Here is an 8,364-nt window from a genome sequence, read left to right on the forward strand (position 1 = left end):
CTCCAAGCGAAGGGAATGGTGACTTCTAAAGCGAGTGCCTTGCAGCGTGCAGGCATTCACAGAAGTAGCTCAAGCCGCTATTTTGAACAAACAGGATTTTTTTAAAAAATACATGAAGTTTCACGATGATTCAGCCTGCTTATAGTTTCTTCTTCCTCTTTAAAAAGCACCACAATATTTCATAGCGATCATCCTAGTTATCTCATACATAGAGTTACTGAAACTCAAGCACAAGGTGTCTTATTTAAGCCAGAACTTAAGAGCTCATTTTCTCTTGCGCTTCTTTTTGTAGGTCATTTTCTACAGAAAGTAGTGGTTCCTTCAAACTTTGTTACTTTTTCTCTTGACAGAGAGGTTGAATGAAGGATAAAGATGGGAACGTCTACATTTCAACCACAAAAAAACCTTTTTTTTTTGTGAATTTTTGTGCCACTTTAAGAAAGGGAAACTATGTCTCAATTTTAAGGCGAAAACCTAGATTTAAAATATTTTCAAGTCATTAAAGAAAACAGTGTTAGACATTCTGCTTTAAATTAGTTTACAAGAAGGAATAAGTTAAGTGTAGTTTTTACTGCCTGTGTGAAACAGCTATGCACACCACGCTCCATAAAAACAGCTTTGTTTTCCTTCCTCCTTTCCCCCAGAGTAAGACCAAACACCCATGGTTTGTCACCGTTGCAGTCCCAGCTCTGTCACTGACCTGCTGTGTGACATCAGGCAAGTCATTTTGACACTCGGTTCCAGTTTGTCTTGTCTGTTTAGGTAACTTTGCTCCTCCTATGAAGCAATCTCTGATCTTGTTTCCCCCAGTCCAGCCCAAGCAAAGGGAGAGGTTCCTAATCTCAGCTATGCATGTTAAGTAGCATTGCTATTTATATTAGATTATATACAATAAAGATAAACCTTTTTTTGCTCCCTGTGCAACGTGCATTTTAACTAATGAGTGGTGCAGACAGTAGGAAAGCAGCACTTTTTTTTTTTTGTTAACATCACTGCAATACTAATTGCCAAAGATCACAAGGCAGAGCCCAAAATTTCACTCATGCAAGACATTTCATGTTTCCATGTGACATTCCCAGGGAGAAAAGTAAAGGAAAATGAGACTTGACTGCAAGTATGAACTACATTAATTAGTGGTCAATGTGTCACTTTGATACCTTATCAGTCAACACTTCCCAGACTCATCTGTCTGACGACATTTGGCTTTTTCATGACTTTGTGGAAGTGTATTAGAGAATACACTAATTGTATTTACTAGTGGGTTTGTTTGGCTTGAAGGGACAGATTTTACAGCACTCAGATGAGATGATCAAACATCCCGTCTCATCTTAAAACTCGTTAAAGTCTAAAAGCCAAAATACATTCAAGTATCATCTACCATATTCAACACAATAAGGATATAGCAATTCTGCTGTACTCTGGAGAAGTGCTCTTCTCAGGAGACCATTAAAAAAAACAAAAAAACCAAACCACAGAACAGATAGCAGTTTTCACAAAGAGTTTGTAAATTGAAGGTTGCCATTTTCATGCTATAAGAGACAGGCATCTGAGAAGGAACAAGGAGGTAAATTGATGCAACTTCCCACGAAAGTCTGAACACTAATCTGAAGTGACACTCTAAGGATCAGGAATTTTTGCCCAGCCGTATCTGTCTTTTTTCTGTCTTTGCACAAGTCATAAAAAATAGAAGTAGGAAATAGTAGGGTACAGTATGGAGCCTACTGTATCACTGTTTTAGTGTCAGGTAACAAGGAAGTCGCCTGGGGCACCATTAGGCAAAGGCAAGGAGCAATGAAAATCATTCAGGATGTGGTTGGAAAGAAGAGGAATTTATACTTAGGCTCTCTCTGAGCCTAATGCAGGTACTAGTTCTTACAGCACTTATGATCTGCCCTGAAAAGCAGCCAGCAGCATTTTAAGGACAGATATTTCAAACTGCATTTGCATGTTCAAGAGATTCAGATACATATCTAAATACCTTGTTATGTTCCATCCTAGACACCAAAGGGGACTGAATTTCCTGCTGAGGAGTTTCAGTAAATTCAGTTGTCCCAGGGAGTAAAAGGATCAAACTTCTCTCATTAGTAAACAGGGGCAGGAAAAAAGTAGTAGTGGGTGTGAACTGCAAAAAAAGGAAGAACTGTGATAAATATCAGGAAAAAATTAGGAGGGGCAGTTATGCAATAGAACAGGCTGCAAAGGCTGGTGTGTGGCCCTTTCACTGGTGATACTGCTGGAGTAGACCCTCTCCTGTGAGGCATCACTAAAGTGAGTGATCTGTGTATGGTGCGAAGGATGATGGGTGACCAAATGGAGGTCCCTTCCAACTCCAGCACTTCTATGATTATAGCTGGGTTATAAAACTCCTTTTAAGTTACCCTTTTTGGACTTCTGGTTGAGTGGCTACTGCATTTTCTGAGAACTAATAGCCTGTTGCCAGATTCATACTAGAATACACAGCACAAGTTCATGACAGTTCATTACTTTAGTTATATATATATAAAAGAAAGAAATAACAAGCTGGAAAAAAAGGAACACTGGGAAGGATTCCCTTGAAGAGTTTTTCTTGCTTCAAATGTGAAAATTGGGAGACCAAAAGCAGCCATTGTACATTACAGATCATCATCCTCCTCAACTAGACTCCTGCGCTTCTGCAATTTTCATGTATTACTCCCAATAACAATATTTAAAACATTGAGAAAAGCTGAGCACTCCCATCACCATCACTTTAATTTTAACTAAATGGGACAGAGTTATTCCCTAGCAAGGCTCTCAAGAATATTCAGGCTGCCAGCTTGATTTCTCTCCGATTTCTTCCCAGTCTGATAATGGTGACTGCTGTTAACCAGGAGTCACTCCAGTGAAGCTGAATTTCACCAACAGAAAAAACAAATGTAAGGAGCTGACCTTGCTGGCATTTGAAGGAGATCAGGCTTTGCATGGCGTAGCGCCTGTGTGCTTCAGGACAGGACACAGCTACGTAGGAAAGGCTGGCCACCCTCTGCATCCATCTCAGCTCCACAGTGAGTTTTGAAGATAATCAGCAAGTGCCTTTGAAGTGAAGACAGCAACACCTTTCTTCTGCTGAGAAGTTCAAAGGAGAGGAAAACTTGTTTGTTATATTGATGGTTGTCTCAGTGGAGGTGTCAACTAGCTGTTCACCTAGGATCTGTCTAGGACTAAGGAGTTAGTTGGTATTTTCAGTTTAAAAGTACATAATAGTAATTAACAGCTTTTCATTTGAGAACAGGGGAGAGTTAATCATCATTCGTCACTGTCAGACAGCTGCCTTTGAAATGCTAAAAATTATGCATGTTAGGAGGAGTTACATGTAAATGTGAATCAACATCATACCTATGATTGAGAATTAAGTGACCATGATTTAATTCAATGATAGCTTTTCAGCCCAATTGTCGTGATGAGCACGTGTATTGTAAAACCAACCTGGCTAATTAACTAGATGTGAAATACTTTAAAAACAGAAAGGCGCATTTAGTAATAATTCATCTAAAGCATTCTGTTTTAAACAGCATTAAGTGGTTTCCTGAGTTTTTGATGTAAATTCTTTATAACAGGAGCTGCAAATAAGTTAATGGGAAGTGGCAGGGAGAAAAAGAAATGTTTGCAAAAGTGCGTAGATTTTTCAAGCAAGCTAGCTTTTGGTGCTGGATTAATTTTCTCAGCCTGTTGTGTGGTCCTTCAGGTCAAGAGTAAGAAATGCTGACAAAGGAATACAGATATCTGTATACCTGCCCTCCCCTGCCCCATTTCTGGGGATCTCCACCATCCACACAGTATTTTTTATAAATACAGGATTCTCACAGATTGCATGGGGTTGGAGGGAGTAAAGCTAGCTACTTAAAATAGCTGGGGAAAGTATGCCCATGTAAGTCAAAAAGCTTAAATTCCAAAGATAAAAAAAGCATTTAAAAAAATCAGTTCTTTCCAGTATACACCAAATTATGGCTTTGCTGAAAGTGTTTGAACAAGGAGCTGATTGTAGAATCAAACAGGTACCACAGCTATTGCATATGGCTCATACAGCTACATCACACCACAGGACCGGCCACAGCATCACCTTTCTTTTCCACTAAAGGAAAGCCTTACACTCCTTCCCCAGTTCCCGTAGAGCCCTCCTGGCAGCAACCACCCTCCAAGTGCAGTAGTTCAGCACTTGCCAAGCTACACTGGCTCATTCAACACCAGAGAGCTGGGTGAAGTGCAACTTCTGCATTGCTCTGGTTAATTTTAAGCATATGAACCTGGCTTGCTATTTTGGTAAGAACAATTTCATTCCATTCTTCTCTTCATTTGTTTTCACAGCTTTAATACTTCAAGGATTTAAACTGGCCTTTGAAAGGAACACCTCTGAAGCTAGAAAATAGTTTTGCTGCTGGCTGCCCTCCGCTTTGCCCTTTAGACAGTTCTCTGGCAAGAAGCTTCTGATTTTGCAAATCAAAACCTGCTGTTTTGCAGAACATATACCTGTACTCTCCACAAAGCAAGGCAAGGGGATGCTAAATAACAGTACAATTTTCTCCACCATCTCACCCCCCAACGTTGGTTCTGCCACCACTGCCCAGCAAGGAGCTGTACGGCAGCAACTGGAAGGAGCTAGAGGGAAGCAAGGTGCTGGGAGTACGAGTTGCTTCCATAGAGCTCCAGTTATCAGCAGTTCTAGACTAAAAGAAAACAAATGCAAATTTCTAAAAGCAGCCCATATAACAAGATGCATCTGGCTGTACCTCACATGTTCAAATTTGCTGTCCCTATTGCTTCCTTCTACAATCAAGACAGGCATCAAAAGATTACGTACTGGGAACTTAAACACTACCTCTTTTCCCCTTTTTCTCCCATTTGTGATTAAAATAAATAAATGGGGGGAGCCAGATTGAAGATACACCAGTAATTTTTAGGACTGGTGTATTTAACATTGCAGCTGCAGTGTTACTATTTATTTTAAAAGAGGCTGAAAGTAAAGTACCTTATGCCTGAACACCACTAAACAGGTGACCAGAGATTCCCCAGCTTTAATAAATACGTTAACAGTTACGATAGATAGGCAATGCTATTGTTTAGCAACTGATAAATGATTGAAGGGAAGTCATCTCACAGCAGGGTTATTTTCAGTCCTGGAGTCACAGCTATTGCACTGATACCTGCTCTTGCTTACAGTTTCTATATTTTTCTTTTTGAATGCTTGACACAAATCACAGCTACAGCTTCTTTAAGTTGTTTTTGTAACAGCTTATGATCTTGTTCTTTTGGCAGCTTATTCAAGGAAAAATGGCATAAACTGTGCTTATATAGAAGCTTTCATTTTCTTTCACTGCCAGTTAATGACTCCTTTGTATCTCTGTTTCTAGAGTTTGGGGTTATTAGATCTGCCATAATCTAGCAGTTGTGAAAATCAGGTTTGGGCACATTTGTATTGGTAGAAATAAAGACATTGCACATAGGGGATTTCAGGATAACTTTTCTACCACCAGCCATATGCAAAACCAGTTCAGTTCTTGTGCAGTTCCTCTGTACTAGGGATTAGGAGACACCTAAGAAGAAATGATGCAGGGCATCAATTTGTTCACTACATACATAGTATTGCTATAGGACAGGGTGATAGAGACTGCTAAGTAGAAGCTGATAAATTAACAGAAACAAAATGCTGTACAACCTATCACAAGTGTGCAGGATGTTAACCTCAAGTTAGCATGAAAGGGAGGAAAAGTTGTGCAGCAACATGGCAGATCCCCCACTGCGTCACCTACAGTGCATGTCCCACACCAACCCACCTCTGCCGCTACCACCCCTCAGTCAGGCTCATGTCCAGCTGTAAATCTATCCCCTGACAACTTCTGCAAACTACACAGTTAAACAACTGTTATGACCAAGCTATGAATTGCACTGTTTTACTGCCAGTAAAAATTCCTTGTATTTTCTGCCTTTTTTTTTTTTCTTTCTCAGTATAGTTTTCCCTCCTATTAAGCATAGGATTTTTGTGTTACAGTAAAATTAAAAATGCCCTTTGGGGTTCACTCACTCAGATGGGCTCTATTTACTCCTAATAGCTCCAATTACTGAACAGATTTAGAACCTAATGTTTAGGGTATCCCATGAAATGCATGATAGGATGGCATCCCCATGGGGATGTTTATGCTGTTGCACTGTAAAGTTGCCTTTGGCAACCAAAGTTGTCATTGGGCTATGATTATTTTAGTGTAAACACACCAGATGAGGTGAACTGTAGGTTAACTGAAAGCAGGAAATTCAGTTTTGAAGCAAAACATTGTCCTCAACTTACCCCATCATTGTATCTAAGCAAGTGGGAGACCAGATGATGGTCTTTTATCCCTGGAAGATTTTTTTTCCGAGGCACCTTCTTTGATTGTAAAAGTAGCGTTTCCACTTTCAACCGTGCTGCTTTGAATTGTGTGCTGAAACTGAGCATATGTTTCTTAAATGCTTCCTACCTCCTCTGCAATTTAAAGAGAAAAAAAAATACTAAGTCACTATAACCTGGACAAAATTTAGGGAAGAATTTGAGGGTGTGGGGGGAGGAGAAAGTTGCCAAAAAACAAAGAGGATATTTCTGTTTTCTGTATTTTAGTTACATCTTAAAATGAAGTGGGTTTACTCTTAAAAAATATTCTCCCTCACTCACAACATTTAATTTCAAGTCAGATCTGAAGCCTTTTTTCTATGCTGTACATTTTGACAGCAAAGGCAGGCAGTTTTCAATTCAGTTGACCAAAACTGGCTGGCAAACTTGAAACCAAAACAGCTAAATCCCTTATTTGTACAGCTGCATGCACCAGACTCTCCTCCACCCCCCATAAACAACTGTGCTGCGGGACATCAACTCTACGTAACGGCAGTTACCACCGGGTTCTGCAGCAGGCAGATGGGACGATCACAAGTCTCTTCTGGTTTTATGAGCTACAAAGGTTCTGCCCATGTTTTTGAGGGAAGTAGTGCTAAAGTTTTCTAACTCTAGCAATGTTTAAACTGGTGCTTGTACAGCTACACACGTGGCACTGCCATAGCCTAAGAGAGCATCTGAATGCAATAGTCAATTCAGGTTCAGAGGTTGGCCTCATATGTTGTTGTAATACAGTTTGATTACATTTTAAATGAACTCAAACACAGTTAGGTGTTGAATTAAAGGCATGAAACAGCCAACACTTAACAGGAGTATGTGCATTTATAAATCCACCTGGCATGAAAAATTGAAATTACTTCTAAGCAACCTAAATGAATGCAGTTTTAACTTGTATGTGCTAAAACCCATCATAAGTTCATGAGAAATTTTCAAATAATGAACCATTCTATTTTATATCATTTATCTTCTGAGTTCATTTACAACAAGCAGCACTAAAAGAAGGCAGAAGCAGCAGCTTTAGTCTGTCTTGCATCTGCCACTGGAGTTGGAACATGCATTTCCATGCTGGGAACCGAAGTGTCGGTTCACAAGCAAGCACCAGCACCCTTGGCACTAAGGACCAGACATTTGCTACTTTAGCTTTGCAGTGATTTCTATGAAGTGTCATTTGCTTTTTGAACTGGGTCATGCTAAGGAAATCCCAGCTAAGAGTCTTTGCCTTTTCCAAGAAATGGAGGATTATCATCTGCGATAATTACACATTCCAGTTTACAGAAAAAAAATAATCCAGTTTTGTTTTCTCTTAGTCACATTGTGTACTAGCTGCCTCAGAGCAAGGAGCACAGATGTTAAGAGAAATAACAAGCCACAGCACCTTCTCTACATTATAGATTAGAGATGAGGGCTGCCGAAGGGTTAGCTAGTTCTTAGCTCCAACTGGCAGGAGTCATCGTCCTGTCCAGATGTGGGCAAAGCTTTCTTATGATGTGACATCTGCTTCAAGGCTGCTATGACACATTGAATCTGCTCCCACCATGTCTGCATGGGAGGGTAACACCTAACCCAGCTTGGAAATCCAAGAGGACTAAGAAGAAGAAGAAACAGAGGATATTTTTTATTTTTTTTTTAAACAACCAAGTCTCCCAATCGCAAAGAAGTTTACCTAAGACTTTTAAAGTCCCAGGCAAAGTAGTTTTGTGAGTCTGTTTTACATAAGGCTTAAAGGATTTCCCAGACTGTAGGTGCATGTAAACCACCTTGGCATTCACGAGCAATTCGGCTTCCAGAAGCTCATGTTGAAATATCCTTTACAGCAGATCCACAGTGTGTGCTGAAAGATTTTAGCAGGAGAGGTTTCACATGCGTGTTTTCTTTCTCCACCTCTCCTTTACTTATTGAAAAGGCAGTTCTCCAAAGCCTTATTATTCGTTATTGTGTTGCTTGTGCTTGTCAGAAAGCTGTTGGCCCTGGACCAGAGCCCAGCCTCT

The sequence above is a fragment of the Buteo buteo genome, chromosome 24 (genome assembly GCF_964188355.1).
Source record: "Buteo buteo chromosome 24, bButBut1.hap1.1, whole genome shotgun sequence".
Classification (NCBI taxonomy): domain Eukaryota; kingdom Metazoa; phylum Chordata; class Aves; order Accipitriformes; family Accipitridae; genus Buteo; species Buteo buteo.